Source organism: Sciurus vulgaris (assembly GCF_902686455.1).
Source record: "Sciurus vulgaris genome assembly, chromosome: 1".
In the NCBI taxonomy this organism is placed as follows: domain Eukaryota; kingdom Metazoa; phylum Chordata; class Mammalia; order Rodentia; family Sciuridae; genus Sciurus; species Sciurus vulgaris.
The window spans coordinates 176,196,747-176,215,889 of record NC_136461.1 but is presented as its reverse complement, the minus strand read 5'-3'; the positions used below and the strand labels follow the sequence as shown (position 1 = coordinate 176,215,889).

Below are 19,143 nucleotides of genomic sequence, written 5' to 3'. Positions count from 1 at the left end.
GTTTTAGTGGCAATCAGTAAAGTGATGGCGATGAGTTGATGAGAATCCAGAATAAGTACTTTGAAAAGAGGTTATTGATTACCGCCAGAGAGAGAGAGAGCGTGACAACAGGTAGTCTGTATCGAGCTTCCTGCAGACACCAGGACTGCTGGCCTTGGCCTTCATGACACACTCAGAAACAGCATCTCCACGTGCCCACTTGTCAGGAGTGAGGGCTCTGGGATACACACCTGTGTTGATGAACACAAGAGTGAGAGCAAGCGTGAGGTCATGCACCACGTTGCCCCCAACACCACCGCGGCTGGAACGGGGTGGGGGGCCCTGGTTGTGACGAAGACCCCTGGCTCCCAGGTGTGTTGTGCATTTCAGTGAAATGATAGGTGGAAAATGCTCACAGACTGCCAAGTGCAGTGTGAAGCTTAGATGCAAAGAAAGCACCAAGTATTTGCTTTTCCCTGTTTTTTTCCCTCCTGTATTAGTCCGGTTTTGGTCTCTAATTCTTGGTCTTATCTCTTTAAAATATTCAAGACTATAAGCCTTAGTAAGGACTATGAAGTGTAGGTAAACTATTTGGTAATTGCCAGTCCTCTCAAATTCCTACACATGCTGACTTCTGGCTATGCCCATGTGTTAAGGGCTGTGATTGTGTTTCTCAGAAGACACTGGAGAATTAATCCACTATTATTAATATAATATGTCTGTTATATTCTTTCCCAAGATCACCCTGGGGAAAAGGTAGTACATCTGTCTTGGACCTGTAACTAATTTGTTTCAATAGGAATAGCAAATATTTACCAATATCTACTATGTGCCATCTACTCTTCTAGCCATAGGGATACAGGAGTGCAAAAGACAGGCATTTCCACTCTCAATTAAATAGCTACAATTAAAATATAACTAAGAAATTAAAAGTGAACCAGGCAAGGTGGCACACACACCTGTAATCCTAGTGGCTCAGGAGGCTGAGGTGGGAGGATCTCAAGTTTGAGACCAGTCTCAGCAAGTTAGTGAGTTCTTGAGCAACTTAGTGTGACCCTGTCTCAAAATAAAAAATAAAAAGGGTTGGGGACATGGCTCAGTGGTTAAGTGCCCTTAGATTCAATCCCTAGTACTAAAAAAAAAAAAAAAAAAAAAAAAAAAAAAGTGGGGGGGGGAAGAGAAATTAAAAGTGAAATTTGAATCAAAGTCTGTTCATATAGTTGAACAGAATGAATGTGAGACCACATTTTGCTGAATGGTCATGGAAAATCCCCCTGGGAAACAGGACTTAATCCAATATTGGACCAACTAAAAGGAACAAGCCATGAGGCTGGCAAGAGGAAGAGCATTCTAGGCAGAGGAAATAGCTCAGAGGTGAAAATGACATGTGGGGGGAACAGAAATGAGAGCAGCGTGCTTATCCTAGAGGGTAACCGGGAAATACCTACAGGGAATGCCAGGTACACAGGGGCTTGGAGGCCAGTCACTGGGTTTGAGCTTTTACTAAGGACAATGGGAAACCATTGAAGGACTATAGGCAAGGAAGTGACACATTCTTTTCCATAAATGTTTGCTTTGATAAGAATTGATGATAGTGGATCAGAGCTGATGCAGGGAGACTCCTTAGGTTAGGTTGTAACCCAGGATGTGATAAGCTGGATAAGGTGTTGCAGTAATGGGGACAGAGAAGTCGAGAGGCTGAGGGAATCTTTTAAAGGGAGGGCCAATGGATGGGTTAAAATAAGTTGGGCCATCAGGGGGAAGGGGCTTCGAGACTGATTCTGCTTTTGCATCTTTGGTGATTGGTGTGTCTTCTGTTCTGAGCTGGGGAAGCCTTGGGGTATCTTGGGGCATGTATTGTGAGGGTGAGGTGAACTTGGTGGATCGAAATCCTATATTGTTGGCTGAGTTGAGTCTTCCCACTCCAATTCATATATTGAAGTCTTAACCCAAGTACCCCCCAATGGGACTACCTGGACATAGAGTCTTACTTAAAGAGGCAATTAAGTGAAAGTAGGGCCATTTTGGGAAGCCCAAATTCAATACTGGTATCATTACTAGAAGAGGAGATTAGGACACAGACACACACAGAAGGAAGATGGAGGGAAGGCATACCAGGATGACCACTGCGAGCCAAGGAGAGAGAGCTCAGAAGGAACCCACCCTGCAACACCTTGATCTTGAACTTCTAGACTCCAGAATTGTGAGAAAATAAATTTGTGGAAGCCACTCATCTGTGGTACTTTGTTATGACAGCCATAGTAAACTAATGCATTATAAGTGAAACACCAGTCAGACCAAAATGAAAATGCCATTTGGAGAAGTTAGTCACCAGTTGGAGACATGGACTTAGGGACCTAGGGAAGGACATGAAAGCTAGAGAGCCATCGGCCCAGAAGTGGTACTGGAAGCCTTACACTAGATGAACCAACTTTGTGTGTGAGTGTAGGTGGAAAAAGAGGAGCCGGAGCTGAGTCCCGATGGAGTGAGGAGTGGGCAGAGGAGTGATGGGTGGTCACTGAGAAGCCAGCACTTACCGTGTGAGTGCAGTTGAAAAGTGACCTTTGTTTTTTAGCCTGTTAACCTTGATTTTGTTTCATCCCTTGGAAGACGTCTTCCCCATAAGATTCCTCTTTGACTACACCTCCTGGACATCTGGTTCCATGTGATGCTCACATGGCCATCTCTCTTGTTATTAGAGGTGGGGTGTCTAACGTCCAGGTTTGCCCAGGCTGGGGAGATTCCTGGGATGTGGGACTCTCTGCTGAAGCTGGGATGTTCCTAGGCAAACTGAATGAGTTGGTCATCCTAAGAAGAAGGAAGATGAATGTGTTTCAACTTCCTGTCTTCATTGAAAGTCAGCTAGTCTCGGAAAATGTTTTAACTATTGCAATCATTGTCTTTGAATGTTTATTTTTCTTTTCTTGAAACTACCTATAGATGGGTGCTTCCACCGGGAGATAAGCTAAATAATGAAAAAGCAAGTTGAAGATACCTTTCAGTTCCATTATCTCCTACTTAGTTTCATTTTAACAAGAATATTTTCTTGGCTTGGGTTTGCATTATTAATGATTTCATGCATTTCAGGGTGTACATTCTGAATAATTATTTCCCCAATGACTCTAAGCATTTGCTTCAGTTAATTGAACCTTTTACTGAACACATTAACAATACCCTTGGCATTGTATAAAATCCAAAATTGGAGTCAGTTCCTATTGAGTGAGGTCTGTGCTGTTCAGACTCAACAGATGCTCAAAGTATAAACACAGGACTAAACTGATTTGCCTTTCATGCCCCATTTTGGGGGACTGGATAAAAACAAGGTCCTTATGTTGTTCCAGTCCAGTAAGGAGGGCTCCTGCCTCGCCATCCAAAGCACTTGTTATGTGCTCATGTCTCACTGGTCCAGATCCGTTCTTTACTCAAGCTGCCCATCATACCTGGTTCTTCCTCCCTCACTCCATCTGCCTTTCTCCATCTCTCTCATCCTCCCCAGCACCTTCCTGGACTAGACAGGAGCTGGTATTGGACATATTCCCAGCTCCATCTGACCATAGTACCATCCTATTTTAACATGACAAGGGCATAAGTTTATATTCCCCAAACATACATTATTGCTAAGGTCAAACAAGCTCAAAGTGTGGGCTGCCTTCTGTGTTAGTTTCCCAGGGCTGTTGTAACAAATCAGCACAAACTAGAGACTTAACACAACAGAACTGTATTCCCTTATAGGTGTCAACAGGGCCATGCTCCCTTGAAGTCTCTAGAGGAGACTCACTTTCTCTTTTGCTTCTGTTGGTAACCAGTAATCCATTGCCTTTCTTGGCTTGTGGACACATTACTGCAATCTCTGTCTCCAACTTTTTCTGATGGTCTCTCCTCTGTGTTCAGGTTTCTCTCTTGTAAGAACTGGAGACTTTAAATTACAGCTCCCCCTAATATAATATGATCTCATCTTCAAAAATGTTTCTAAATAAGATCACATTCCCAGATACTGTGGTTAGAACTTTGATATATCTTTTGGCAGATAAAGTTCAACCCACAAGAACTTCTTACTGATAAATTCCATGAAGAAGAACATTTAGTCATTAACTCAACCTGGTGAGGCCACAACTGCACATTCAAGACACCAACAATTGCTGGTTTTGAGGCGGAAGAAAGTAGTACAGGATGTGGAGGCAGATGTGTTTAAATCCTAACCCTCCTAATTGAGAGATCTTGAGAAAGTCACTTACCTCTTCTGACCTCCAGTTTCCTTATTTATAAAATGAGCACAATATCTACCTTATGGCACTACTGTGAGGTTCACATAAAAATGATTTATACGAAACATCTGGCACAGAGACTGGCACAGACTAAGTGTTCAATTAATGTTATCTCTCACTTCTGTTTTAAATTGAGCTGATTTCATGAGCTAGAGTTGCAAATTTCATTGTAGTCTTCATAGAATTTAAAAGTAAAAACTATCTGGACAATGTTGAAGTTGGTCTGTGCATCACTGAAGTTTTGTATTTGAAGAATGACTCTTTTGGGTAGAATTGAAAATTTTGGAAATGCAGTTGGAAATGACTTTCATCATGAAGGGAGTGACAGAATGTCCACCACTGCACACTGTATGTAATCAAAATCCTGGTTCATTGAGAAACTGCTTTAGGGATGTGATTGGACTTGATTTTCCCTGATGATTCCTTACTTCTCTGAGCCAACCTATTTTATCATCAGGAGTTTCTGAAGTACATAGGAGCAGAGATTTTTTTTCTCTTCTTTTCATTAACTATCACATCAGTTAGGAACTGTTTGGCTGCGAGATAGGGCTGACTGACTTCTGTGGCTCAAAAGTGTAAGGATTTACTGTTGTTTTCTGTTCTCCTTCCAAAATCTACCTGGAAGTAGTCAGACCAGGAAATGTATAGGAGTATGTTATTCATCAGGAGCCCAGGACTCTTCTAGTGTTTTTTCCCTCTGTGATTCATTTCTGTTCTTAAGTTCAACTTACAGGCCAATATGACTGCTGAAGCTTAAGCCATCACAACTGCTCTCCAGATAGAAAGATAGAGAAAAGAAGAAAGCAAAGGGCCTTGTGTCCCAGTGGTGTCAATTCTCTCTTTTTGTTTTTGTTTTGCCCATTTTATTTTGTCTCGCTACATTTGCCCATAAGGAAGGCTGAGGAAATAAAAATATTTTTGGTTGGGCACTTTGCCATCCAGTAATACAGAGAGGAGAAAATGGACATGTTGGCAGCTAGAAATCTCTGACTCAGCACCCTCCACTCATTTTACAACCCTCTTCATGATGGAAAGCATTTTCTGTTGTCTGACCAAAATTATCAAGCCCACTCAAAAAGTCACTTAAAAAGTCTCAAAAAGAATCACTTAAAGAATAAAAAAAAAATGGTTCTTTCTAGAGCACCTAGGATGGTTCTTTAACCCATGGGAATGTAATGGTCCTTCACTTATACAACAAATTAGTGACTTTTTTGTGTGTCTATGAACAATGTCTGGCAAGGGGCAGAAGTTCTGGGGTTAGAGTAATTAGTGACAGACACAGTCCCTGCTCTCCTGGATCTACATCCGGTGGGGGAGCAGAGACAGGTGAACCAGAGAAGCACTGTAAAACCCAGAGAATTATTGTGGTAACAAGGAATGGTGAGGGAGATGTAAGAAAAGGAACTCTCTTAGTTAGAGTAGGGAAGTTTGTTGACACCATGGGTGAGTTGGAATTTGATGGATAGGTGGGAAATAACTGAGAGGGATATGTGAATAAATAACATTCCAGTAATTCCAGGCATTCCAGGAAGTAGCACTGGTACCAAGGGAAGGCCATGGTGGATGAGCTTGGGAAAAGACTCATTAGTGTGGTTGAAGCACAAGGAGCAAGAGGAAGCATGTTATGAAATGAGACAGGGACCAGCCATATGATTAAGGACTTCAGTCTTCCTCTAGGATCAATGGCAAGCCACAGAGTTTTTAGGTAGGAGTGCAGCTTGGAGGCACATGAAATGATCATATTTGTTCTCTGCAAAGATTGCTCTAATAGAGAATGGACTGAACTGGACTGAGTTCAGTCAGGAGCAGACAGGAGTCTAGGCAAGAGATGATGGCGACTTGGTCCAGGATGGTGGTAGTTAAGAATGTGGAAGAAGTGGACAAATTCAGGTGGATAGGTCCTTGGCATCACTTGACTTTTGGGGGCTAATGGTGGTGCAGATGTGTCCTTCTGAGATGCAAAATCTCATCTTTAATATGGAGAAGAAAGGGGTTACTTTAGATTGATTGTAGTAGTATCAGGGTTCTGTTCTAGGGATTTGTTCAATATCAAAATAACTCAGGCTTCACCAGACGTGGTTTGGGATTGCTAGGGTAGCTGGTGCAAATATCCATGAGAGACATAGCTCTGAGTTCAAGGAAAGGTTTATTGGTAGACAGAGTCTGCCAGGCTGCCCCTCTGCAAGGCATAGCAGCCTACAGAAAAAAACTTCATAACTATACAGTCATGTACAATGGAGTAGTTAAAAAATAACCTGTCTGGCCCTGTGATTGTTATTTGGCATCTTTGCTGTGGTTTCGGTAGTTAGGGACTTTTTTGGGGTGGGCCTACTGGGAAGGTCATGCCTGGGTGGGCAGGTGCTGATTTTCAAAATGGAGTTACTTTGGACTGAAGACTTAACATTGGATGAGATTTGGTCCTGGTTTGGTCTTACTGCAATACTTGAAACAATATATTTTTCCAGTTTTAAATGCTGAGATTTTCGTAAAATGTGCACCGAAGACACATACACTCTTGAACATTCAAATGAAAGATGCTTAAGCGATGTTTTCCTGGCCTCTGTGAGAATCGTTATCTTTCCTCACTTACCAGAATTTGAGAATTAAGGAATTGAGTGGTGTCAGGTTAAACATGTGTCGCTGGCTCTTTGCGGTACAAAATCCGTGGATATTTGTCACCACTTGCAGCAACAATTTGCACGGGTCTTATGGGTGGTGGACTGGAAACTGAGCTACTTCTTTCTCTTTAGTGCACTGCTTTCTTACTTGTTTGTTTATAGAGGATAGAGGAAATGAGGTTTACTTGCTTTGAGAGGAGAGAGAGAGAGAGAGAGAGAGAGAGAGAGAGAGAGAGAGAGAGAGACCTTGCTTTCAGAGATATCTATGTCTTCTTAGTTTTCTGTTGCTTCTTACTGGTGCGTCTTGCATCCTGTGAACTAAGGGTGCGTCTACCTAAGGTGCTTTAGTGATGCGTCTCAGTTCTCCGCTCTGCGATCTGCCTTCTGCCGCTTTCTGCTAGTTGCTGTTTTGCTTTTTTCTTCTAGCTGCTGCTCTGCTTCCTTTCTGCTAATGGCTTCTCTGTGCTTCTTTCTGCTAGCTGCTGTGCCTGCTAGCTGCCGCTGCTTTTCCCTACTAGCTGCTGCTCCGCTTCTTTCTGCTAGTTGCTGCTGTGTGTTTCGCTGTCTCGCTCTGCCTACGCTTATATCACCTCCAGGAGGCGGAGAGCAGGGCCATGCCTCTTACACAAAGATTAGGCCAGATGCTAGATGTCCGAGCAGGCACAATTAGGAGTGCTTGAGAACACATGGCATACACTGTGTGCGTGGACGATAAATCACCTGAGTGTGCTTATGTCAATTAACCTCCTCGCTGCTGATGTGATCAGGCGCCGTTCTGGCGTGGTCAACATGGCACAGCCCCCAACAAACATGATGCTCAAATGCAATGTTTATTTTTGGTTCTTCTCCATACTTAATACCAACAAATGTCAGAAAAAAGATGAAGTGGTATAAACTTGTGAGGACAAAGAAAGTAGAAAGTGAATGTATAGGAGATTGCGAACAAAATCTTGAGATATAGAAAGCAGATGGATGTATGGCATCTGACTTGAGTTTTAGCTTTTCTGATTAATTAAAAACCTACAGCTGGAAATTAACAAGCTGATTTGTGCCACAAAACCTCAGACAGGCTCAGATGTTGGTATTACTAGAGACTTTTGAAAGTAGGGCTAAGGTTAGGCACAGTGGCGCATGCCTGTAATCCCAGGGGCTCAGGAGACTGAGGCAGGAGGATCACAGGTTCAAAGCCAGCCTCAGTAACTTAGCATAGGCCCTAAGCAACTCAGTGAGACTCGGTCTCTGAATAAAATATATAAAAGAGCTGGGGTTAAGTACCCCTGGGTTCAATCCCTGGTACCAAAAGAAAAAGAAGGTAGGGCTAATAGGAAGATTATTTTAGAAAGGATCCCCCTCTTAGAGAGGGTGAACTGGGGAGAGTTTCCAGACTGTAGGACAAGTCAACAGACATTTGAGAAATCTTGGAGATCTGTTGTTTTGAAACACAGTTTGGCAAAAGTTTGCTCTTGGCATTAAGTGGGTAGATAGTAGAGGTTATGCTAAATATTCTACAGTGCATAGTACAGCACTGTTATGGTTTGGTTGTGAGGCGTCCCCCAAAAGCTCACATGTGAGACAATGCAGGAAGGTTCAGAGGAGAAATTATTGGGTTGTAAGAGTCTTAAGCCAATCAGTGAATTAATCCCTGATGGGATTAATTGAAGTAGTAGGGTGTGGCTGGGGGAGGTGGGAATTGGGGCATGGCTTTTTGGTATATATTTAGAATCCGGAAAGTGAAGACTGTCTCTCTGCTTCCTGTTGATGGAGCTGCTTCCCTCTGCTGCACTCTTCCACCATGATGTTCTGCCTCACTTCAAACTCCAAAGGAATGGAGCTGGCCTATAGACTAAGACCTCTGAAACTGTGAGTTCTCAAATAAACTCTTCTTCCTCTACAGTTGTGCTGGTCGGGTCATTTAGTCACAACAGCAAAGTAGCTGACTAAAACAAGCACCAAAAAAAAAAAAAAAAAAAAAAAAAAGAATTGCCTGGCACAAAATATTAATAGTGTTGAGACTGAGAAACCCTAGGTTTGAGACTCTAGGGTGAGACTCCCTGCCTCCCCACCCAATATAGACATGTGCATCTATAAAAATCTCAGAATGGGAGAATACTGTGAAATTGGTTAGCAAACAAAAGATTTTGACATTTCAGTTACCCCAAAATATGACAGGTTTCTACCAATCACCCTTCATGTGTTTTACCTGCTTTTCCAGAGCTTCCTTTTATTTTTTTTATGATTCTTGCTTAAATATGAACAGAGAGTCAAATATTACCACAAGTTGAGGATCTTTTCCATGAAGAATGGGGAGGGGGGTAAAAATGAAGAAAAAAAATAGCAATTCAGAAGAAAAATAAAGAATACAACAAAGAAAAGAAAATGTTAAAAATAATTTGAGTATAATATTCTAGAGAAATGGGAAGATATTGTACTCAAAATAAACTATTGTGCTATCAATAATAAAGGAATATTGAGAAAACAGAAGAAGTTTGGAAATTAAAAACATGGGAGCAGGAATAAAAATGAAGGGTTGGAAAACAAAGTTGAAGAATTCTCAGAAAGTGGAACAGAAAGATCAAGAAATGGGGAAATAGAAAAGATAGCAATGGAGGGGAAAATTGAAGAAGTTGAACTCCACCTAATAGAGTTCCTCAAAAAGAACATGGAGCAAAATCAGACAAGATAAAAAAAAAAAAAAATCTCCCCAAAGGGTATGAACTTCCAGATTGAAAACTTTCACTGTGTACAGGAAGTGCATATCATCAAATTTTATACCCAGAAGGAAGAAAAATCTTATGAGCTGTCAGAGAGAAAAAGAAATCAGTTATCAGAGCAACGTTAGACTTTTCCACAGGAACACTGGAAGCTGGAAGGTGATGGAACATTACCCTCAACATTTTGAGGGAAAAGTGTTTCCACTTGGAATTTTGTATTTTCCCCAAATTCAGACAAATATAAAGGCAGGATAAGGACATTTCAAAGCTTCCTGACTGAAGGAATTCACCTTCTGGATACCTGGCCTTAGGAATATACTGGGGGATGTGTTCCATCACAAAGGAGTCTAGATCAAGAAGGAAGACAGAGATCCAGGTCAAGGACCCACAAAGTAGAGAGGAGAAGAGAATTTCCAATTAAAAGTGTGCATCAGGCCCATGGAATTTGGATGAAGCACTTCCAGAAGGATGTCTTTAAAAGGAAAAAAAAAAAAAAACTATGTAAAATATTATCTGCAAGGAGAGGAAGTAAAGAGTCTTGAGGGAGTTTTCTGGTACATAAATGAAAACTACATAGCAAATTAAATAAATGAAAACTGAGGCAAAGGCAGACCGAAGAGAATGAACAAGAAAATAAATCTATCCTGATTCTGCATTTTGAGAGTACTCACTGTGTGCTTGGTAGCTTGGTACCATATTAAGGGTTGGAACATAATCATTCAAGTAACCCTTACCACAACCCTATTAAGTAGGTATGGATACTATTTTAATTTTACAAATATTGAAAATGATGCACAAATTCACATAACTGGTGTCTGTTGGGAAACAGAATTTGAAATAAGGCTGTCTGGCTTCATGGTCATACCATTGTGAATACTATATGGCTTTTTTGTTTTTGGGAATCGAGGATTGTGCTCGGGGGCACTTAGCCACTGAGCCACATCCTCAGCATTTTTTGTATTTTATTTAGAGACAGGGTCTCCCTAAGTTGCTCAGGACCTTGTTAAGTTGCCAAGACTGGCTTTGAACTTACAATCCTCCTTCCTCAGCCTCCCAAGCCTCTGGGATTACAGTTGTGTGTCTCTGTGCCTGGCAATACTATATATCTTTAACCAAAATAGTGATATTACTATATAGAGGTGAGGTGACATGGGAAGGAAGTAGCACAACAGCTAAATTATACTCTGAAAGTAGGAAGTAGTAGATAATGTCCAGATAGAAAAAGAAAAGTAAGGGCCAGGCACAGTGGTGCATGCCTGTAATCCCAGAGGCTTGGGAGGCTGAGGCCAAAGGATCATGAGTGACCCTGGGTTCAATTCAAAGTACAAAAAAATTAAAAAAATAAAAAAAAAAAATAAGAAGCATCAATGATGAAGTTTTTTTTTTTTTTTTGCGGTGCTGGGATTTGAAGCCAGGACCTTGTGCTTGTGAGGCAAACACTCTACCAACCGAGCTATATCGCCAGCCCTAGCAATGATGAAAAATTTAATATGAAAATATGGAGGATATGATCAGAGGCAATAGCTCAAAATAGAGGAGAGTGGTTTCTTGCAGGAAACAGGACTAGAATGGGCAAGGGGTGGGTAATGAGTTGCTCTTTTTTCTTTTCAGCTTTATAGTTCAAGTTGACTTTCTAAAACAACTTACAGCCATGTGCATATGCTATTTTGATCTAAGGAAACAGTTAAAGATAAAAAGAACAAAGGAGCTTGTTAGCTGCGGTGGGATGGCCCAGTGTGATCTCAGCTTCTACACAGGAGAGGCTCCTTATCCACAGAGCTTTCACTCACCTTCTTTTATTTTTTTCTTTTAAATTTGTTGTTTTCAAATATATATAAGGGTAGGGTGTGTTTTGACATACACACATGGAGTACCACTCGTTCCAATTAGGATCCCATTCTCACTGTTGAACATGATGTGGGTGTACTGGTCGTGTATATGGTTCATATATGAACCTAGGAAAGTGATGTCTGATTCATTCTACTGTCTTTCCCATTCTCATCCCCCTCCCCTCTGTTCATTCCCCTTTGTCTAGTCCAATGAACTTCTGTACTTCCTCTCCCCACCTTCCCTTGTTATGGGTTGGCATCCACATGTCAGAGAGAACATTTGGCCTTTGGTTTTTTGGGACTTACTTATTTCACTTAGCACGATCCAGTTTCATCCATTTATTGGCAAATGCCATCATTTCATCCTTCTTTATGACTGGGTAATATTTCATTGTGCATATGTGCCACATTTTCTTTATCCATTCATCTGTTGAAGGGCACCAAGGTTGGTTTCAGAGCTTGGCTATTGTGAATTGAGCTGCTATAAATATTGATGTGGCTGCATCATGGTAGTATGTTGATTTTAAGTCCTTTGGGCATAAGCTGAGGAGTGAGATGGTCAAATGAACTCATCTTCTTTTTAAATTCTTGACTGCAGCCATCCAGCTTTGACTGGTTAGGGGAAGGTTTGTGAGGTGTTCTTGAATGATTTGCTTATTATCAAAGATAAGCCCAAATCATGCTGGGCTGATATGAAATAGCAGTCAGCTATTTATGGATTATTTCAATCCAAGAAAAGTGTCTTCTTGGCTTGGATTCATAGATTTGATTAGAAAATTTTAGCATCAACCTTGCAATGCCAATTGCCATTTTCGGGTTGCATCTGGCTTTATGGGGAAGACACAGAGGCTATATTTATCCTTTACGAGCATTGTTTCCTGCCATTTATTAGTTTGTTCCTTATCTGCTGAAAGAAAAACACTGTTAACCAATACAGGGAGAAAAAAAATGGACTTTTTTTTGCCTCTTTGGAAGTAGGGAGAGGAGATGTTTGCATCTCAGTAGTAATTCTTATTTTTGTTCTGGATTCCTACTGCATTATTCTCCCATGGCCTAGATGATTTGGATCAGCACCATGGCTAGAATGGTCTCAGCCAGGGATGGAGAGGCAGCCCAAGCTAACATGGATTCTGCAGCTGCGTTACCATTGCTCAGTCTCTTCCAGCCAGGAACAGTCCTCCAAAGCCAATAGGCTTCTTGTGAACCATATGATGTCTGGAGAGTTCTTTTTTTTTTTAAAGCTGTTGATTTCTTTACTGATAAAACATAAAAGAAAACTAATGATCCTAGCAGTGGCTGGGGAAATTTGAATTTTGAATATTAAACAATTCACAGGGAGAAGTGTCTTTGTGGGGCGTCCATGGAGATTACACATTTGACCATGTGGAATGGGAGGTGAGGGGGTGGGGTGTGTGGCACTGCACATCTGTTTTAGTTAGGGATTTTGGGAGAAGCTGCAGTTTGAAGAGCCTCTTTAATTTGTATCAGGGATGAAGAACTCCTGTGTCAGTCGTACCTCCAAAGAGAATTTCACTTCTCAAATAATTGCCCATCAAATGAGCTATTATTTGAAAATAGTAAGCACCAAGAGACACTCTCTGGACAAATACAGATGGCTTTTTCTTCCTTTTTGCATTCTTAAAAGTAGAAAACAAGCAGCCACCTTGGCCGTGGCAGCATTAGTAAGGATCTTCATGGAGGGCTGGGGGGGTGGTATGGGATTATGAAGCCAGATTTAGGAAAGCAGTTTCAATACAATAACTTAAATATGCAACTCTCCTCCTTCCATCCTGTGATGTTACAAGAGCAAGCACTAGGTTAGGATCACATTGATGGGACCACATGCCGCTGCTAGCTCATAGTCCCACTGTGGCCTCCATGGCCGGAGGGTCCCGTCCCTGGTTGGTGGAAGCACAGCCCTGCTGGCCTAGTGTTTCTCCATTACCTTGTCAAGGACTGCCAGCTGAGCTCTTTAATTATGTCTGTCAATTGATGTGCTGTCTTTTTATCCTGGTTACTATGCAAAGGGAATCATTTTTAAATATCAGCCTGAAGCCTGGTTACAGTTGGCACACCGCACTTCACCAGAGATTGAACTCAGGGGCATTTGGCCACTGAGCCACATCCCCAGTCTATTTTTGTATTTTATTTAGAGACAGGGTCTCACTGAGTTGCTTAGCACCTCGCGTTTGCTGAGGCTGGCTTTGAACTTGAGATCCTCCTGCCTCAGCCTCTGGAGCTGCTGGGATTACAGGTGTGTGTCACCGCACCTGGCTAGGTACACCACACTTTGGAGGTTGACAGAACCAAGGGGAGGAAGAACTGAGTGGGCATGATCAAACCAGCGGGCTTCTACCTTCCTGTTATCGGAAAATCTCAGTGGGGATGTGAAATCAATAATAGGTGTAAATGGGCTAAACTATTTTTAAACCCATGGACTGTGCCACAGCCTGATCTTGTTTTCATCAGTGTGATACCAACAATATTAAGAAGCAATTTTCTGTATGAAAAGGGCTTTGTTGAGACAGTGAAAACCAAATAACTCATTAAAGAGGTTTAACCTCAAAAATAATGTGCTAATGCTTTTGAATCCTAAGCAGACCCATTGTAGGCTACTCGTGTTGTGTTTCTGTGATTTATTGATATTGTGGTAAACAGCACATTTTCTAACAATATTTAATGTATCCCATGTTTCATTCTCTTTTCATTCTTTTTGAGAATAAGAGAAGAGCAACTAAGGGAAGGGGGTCACCAAAGTGTCTTTTTATTGCTTCTGTTCCTCAGGGAGGGCTTCTCCAACCTGGGGAGCTTGTATAAAATACCAGGGCCCCACCTCCCAGAGATTTAGATTGAAAAGATAAGGAGAGGGTCCCACCAACCTGCATGCCTAACAAAGGCAGCAGAGGATGATGATGCAGGTTGTCTGAGCACCACATTTTAAGGGGAAAAACCCAAACAACAACAATACAATTTTTCTCCAAACCTTTTCTAGCATCAAAACTTGGTCACGTCTCAAACCCTCAGGCCCTTGCATGCTCTGAGAGGCTTCACCTTAAGGCTCAAGAAGTGCGGCCTGGAGACCCAGGCCAGTTGGAGCTTCTTGTAGCCCACTGGCAGCATGTGATTTGAGAGCCATCAATTAGGTATGACACACACCAGTCCACTGTCTCCTTGTAATGGCAGTTTTGGGGGAGCTCCAAGCCCTTAATGGCTCCTCTGTGGAATGGTCACAGAATTTAATGTCCCCAGAACCCACACTTTTATTTGAAGCTCCCTTCTAAGTAGAATGAAACTCCTCAGGCTTTCCCTGTGCTGGATAGGAACACCTGCTAAATTCCCTCTCCCTATCCTGCCCCTGACAAGGCCACTTTAACCCACTGGGGTTGAAGTTCCCAAAGTTCCATGACTGGTCCCCCAACAGAAACAGAGCAATGATATGCATGGGAGCTAGCTAACCTTGAAGATCAGCAGGAAAGCAGGTGGCTCGCCTCCCCCTAACTCTGTGCCATCTGCAAGAATGTGCTGTAACAGGTGTATTGTTTCTGGATAATTCTGCAACCAGTCTTAAAATGAATACTTGTCGAGAGCTGTCCAGATGAAACTGGTATTAGGCTATCAAGGTCAGTTGGGGGCGGTTTAAATAAAGGCATTTGTTTGGAGTTGTACGAAATAATGGAACTCGGTAAGTGAGAAGTCAAAATAGCAAACGCTGCTGACTGCCGGCAGCTCACCATGCCATTAACCTTTCATGTGAAGCCATTGGAGGAGAGATGAATTATGTTTCTTGGGTGGATTTTTTTTTTTTTTTTTTTGAAAGAAGGTGGGTGGCAGCAGGGATCTATTTTTAGGGGGCTTGAGACGTGCAGTGAAATGGCTATGTGTTTGCAAGCAGGTCTTTCTTATTATTTGACAAGGTATGAATAATTGGAGGCAGAAGAATCAGCCATTCTGCCTCACTGCTGTGGCACTTTGCTGGATGTGCTTTATAATATTTGGGCAAGTTTGCCATTATCCTTGTGTCTTAATTCCTCACTTATTTAAATCTGATTTAACGCCGCATAGCATGATGGGATTTCCTCAAATGTTGACAGATTGCTTTATATGTTCAGATGTGTGAAGGGAAAGTAATCCAATTGATTAATTATGCATTGCCATTAATATGCATTTAGAACCGTCAAGTGATTAGCTGTAGGAGGCGTGTGAGAGAAGGACTGTTAAAACAGCAGCAGTTGTTGCTGTAGAGGAGGCTCGTTGCTGGTATGCCCATCACCTTTTAAAGGAATGTGTGTTGTAACTTGAAAGCTTTATTTAATTAAAATGGGATTCTGGGTGATAGAGTTGTTTACAGACCCCTTTTTTTGGAGCGTGAAGGCAATCATCCTGTGATGGACTTCCTAAAGAGTGGGTTCCATGTATAAGGCATAGAGAGCACGTTTCATGAAAGAAGGGTTAACCCATTCTATTTTCAAAATCTGTCTCTAATAGGGACCAGCTGGGTGTCATGAGAAAGATACACTCAGCTCTGGGTCTCGGTTTCTCTCCCTGTAGAATGGGTGACTGTGGTTGTGAGGTGTCTTCTTTTGTCCCTCTCACTTTCCCCAGGATGCTATGTTGACATTGGAAAAGAAATAAATAACAGGGCAGCAGCTGACCTAAGTGAGTGCTCTGTGCCGTGGGCTACAGAGAGGAGGCCAGGCAGAGGAGGAAGAGCTCCCAGACAGAGGTGCTGAAAGGCAGCTAGGCTGTATGGGAACTTGGGCAGGAAATGACTAGAAATGAAGCTGTGGTCTCCATAAGCAGGATGTGTCTACCTTCTTTCACTGTCTTCCAAGTCAGCTTCCTCCGTTAGGTTCAATATGGCCTCTGTCCTTGCGTGTCTACACCACATGGTCTAGCCCTCACCACCGTTCATCCATAGATGCTGACTCATCTGCCTTGGTTTTCCAAGTACTAATGAGTGCCTATTGTGCTCAGGCTTGGTTTCAAGTCCTACTCTCTACTGGGAAGTTTGGACAATAATCAGATAAACAAGTAAACAAATCAAGGAACAATGCCCTTTCAGCTGTTGATGATTGCAGAAAAAGTAACATAAGGAGACACAGTGTGATAAAGATGAGAGACATTGTGTCACTTCAAAGAAAGGGGCTCAAGGAGATTCACATAGGCTTGAATGATGAGCAGAGCCAGTAATGCATGGATCTGGGGAAGTCAACTCCAGGCAAAGGGATCAGTGTGCATCAAGTCCCTAAATCGGAAAGGACAGTGGTGTGCTGAAGGAACAGCTGAAGCCATGGTGACTGGAACATGATGCCTGAAGGGGTGAGTGGTAGCACTTGAGGTTTGAGAGGAGAGAAGTAGTCCCAGAACTGACAAAGGACTTGTGTGGTCAGGAATCCGGAAATTTTTTTTCTTAGGTGAAATGGAGAGCCAACGATTGGAAGGATCTTAAGTAGGGAAGTTCTAGGATCTGATCCACATTTTAAAAAGATTGTTCTGTGAAAAATAGATTGCAGAGGGCAAGAGTGGAAGCATGGAAACCAGGTAAGAGATAACGGCAGGAATGCCATGAGACGTGACGGAGGCTTGGGTCAGGGTGGAGGCTGTGAAGTTGGTGAGAGGCAGCCACTTAGGATATTACCAAGTTGGCAGGTGAGTTGATGTGGGGAGTTGAGAAAGAAATAGATTGAGATGGATGACTCAAGCTGTGCCAGAGGAACTGGCTATTCAGAGTTTGCTGACAAGGGGGTGCCTGGGAAAGGGAGTTAAATTCATGTTCTGAATACGTGAAGTTTTGAGATGCCTGCCAGACAGTCAAGTGAAGATGTCAACAGCTGCTTGGACACCTGAATCTGGAACGGGGAGGGGGATCAGGGTTGGACATTGGCTAATTCTAGCCAGGGTCTAGCTAAGATGACCTAATGAGAGTGTTTATAAGGCAGAGAGGACTACTGTGACTACCCCGAGGTACACCAACCTCTAGAAGACCCCCACCCCTGCAGAAAAGACTGAGGGGGTCAGTCAGTGAAGGAAGAAGTCCAGACCCAGAGAAAGTGAATTTGATGGAATCTTGCCCACCATGGTTTAGGACCTCTTCCAATGTGCTTTGTCCCCTTGGCCCAGTCAATAGTAACTAACAGGAATGTGGATAAGAGGCTCCTTTCCAGTGGGTTTTTTTTTTTTGGGGGGGGGGGGCTGGTCAGGCATTCTCAAACCTGGCTGAAATGTAGTTGAAATGTTGCTGACAGGCTCTTAAGGGTATTATCCCTACACCTTCTTTTAATGTACCTTGTCTTTGCAGACTTTTGATTAATTCTATCTTACCTTTTACTTTCCAAAGAAACTTGGAGGCTCTTGGTACCACAAGGTTCAGGATTTCTTTCCACTTTTCTTGGCCCAGACTTAAAAAAAAAATCCTTTCCTTGTCTATAACAGAACCCAGGCTCTATTTTCCAAGCCTCTTGTCATCTACCTGTGGAAGCATCATAGGATGTTGTTATGGTTTAGATACGAGGGGTCCTCCAAGAGCTCATGCGTGAGACTATGCGGGAAAGTTTAGAGGTGAAATGATTAGATTGTGAGAGGTTTAACCTCTAAGTGATTAATCTTATGATAGGGATTAACACTGGGTGGTGAGTTTAGGCAGGTAGGGTATGGCTGGAGAAGGTGGGTCATTGAGGGGTATGCCTTTGGGTTATATATTTTGTTCTTGGTGAGGAGAGCTCTATTTCTGCCTTCTTGGTTCCACATCCTGAGCCACTTTCCTCTGCCACACTCTTCCACCATGACATTCTGCCTCACCTTGGGCCCAGAGCAAAGGAGTCAGCCATCTATGGACTGAGACCTCTGAAACCATGAGCCCCTACATACACTTTTCCTCCTCTAATTGCTTTTGTCAGGCCTTTTGGTTTCAGTGGTGAAAAAGGTGACTAACGCAGCTGAGTGCCCACCATATTCAGTGAAATGATGTGGTCAACTCTACACGTTCTGTCAGAAGGAACCTTTTACTCTAATAGTGCTAATTCATTCCAAGAGGTTCCCATGAACAATTCCCCTCAAAGGAGGGATGGGGAAGGAATAGGAAACATTCTTAATTTGGGGTATGTTGACTTGGGACTGCATAATTTTAGGATGGCCCCGTAAAGGAAGGGGCGTGTTTGGGGAAGATGGTACACATTGCTTTGCGCCATTTCCTGGTGTCAGGTGGAATTCTCAATCCTGGCCAGCAGATCACTGTGCAGATGTGAGTTGTGAGTGGGTCACAGGGACAGCAGGGTGATAAGAGTAGGTGACTGTACAAGTTTATCATGATAAGAAGAGCAATTCAAAGTGTAAATCATTCTAGAAGGAAGGCTTTTGATTCATTTTATGTCATATAGTTAATTTGTCATATAGTTAATTTGGTACCAGCATTTGAGGTACAAACATAAAGATACTATCAGAGAGATCTTCTTCAGCCCAGAGCCCTCTTACATAGCACAGGTATTATTTTGTGTTAATTCCTGTATTAGCCAGCTTTTTGTGGCTGTGGCCAAAGTATCTGAGAAAAACAACTTAGAGGAGGGATTTATTTTGGCACATAGTTTCAGACCCTCTGTGGTTGGTTGATTCTGTTGGTTTGGGCCTGAAATGAAGCAGAACATCATGGGGAAGGGGATACAGGAAAGCTTCTCGCCTCATGACATGGGAAGCAAATGAGAGAAGGAGGAAGGGGCCAGGGACAAGGTATACCTTTCCAGAGCAC

At 42.5% G+C, this 19,143-nt stretch overlaps 1 long non-coding RNA gene across 1 annotated transcript; it reads left to right on the top strand.

Moving 5' to 3' along the window:
* The first annotated feature begins 1,160 nt into the window (after window positions 1-1,160).
* LOC306664239 lies at window positions 1,161-18,324 on the top strand. The gene is made up of 2 exons (XR_013764681.1): window positions 1,161-6,864; window positions 7,661-18,324. It is a non-coding gene; the product is annotated as an uncharacterized lncRNA (long non-coding RNA).
* The last annotated feature ends 819 nt before the right edge of the window (window positions 18,325-19,143 follow it).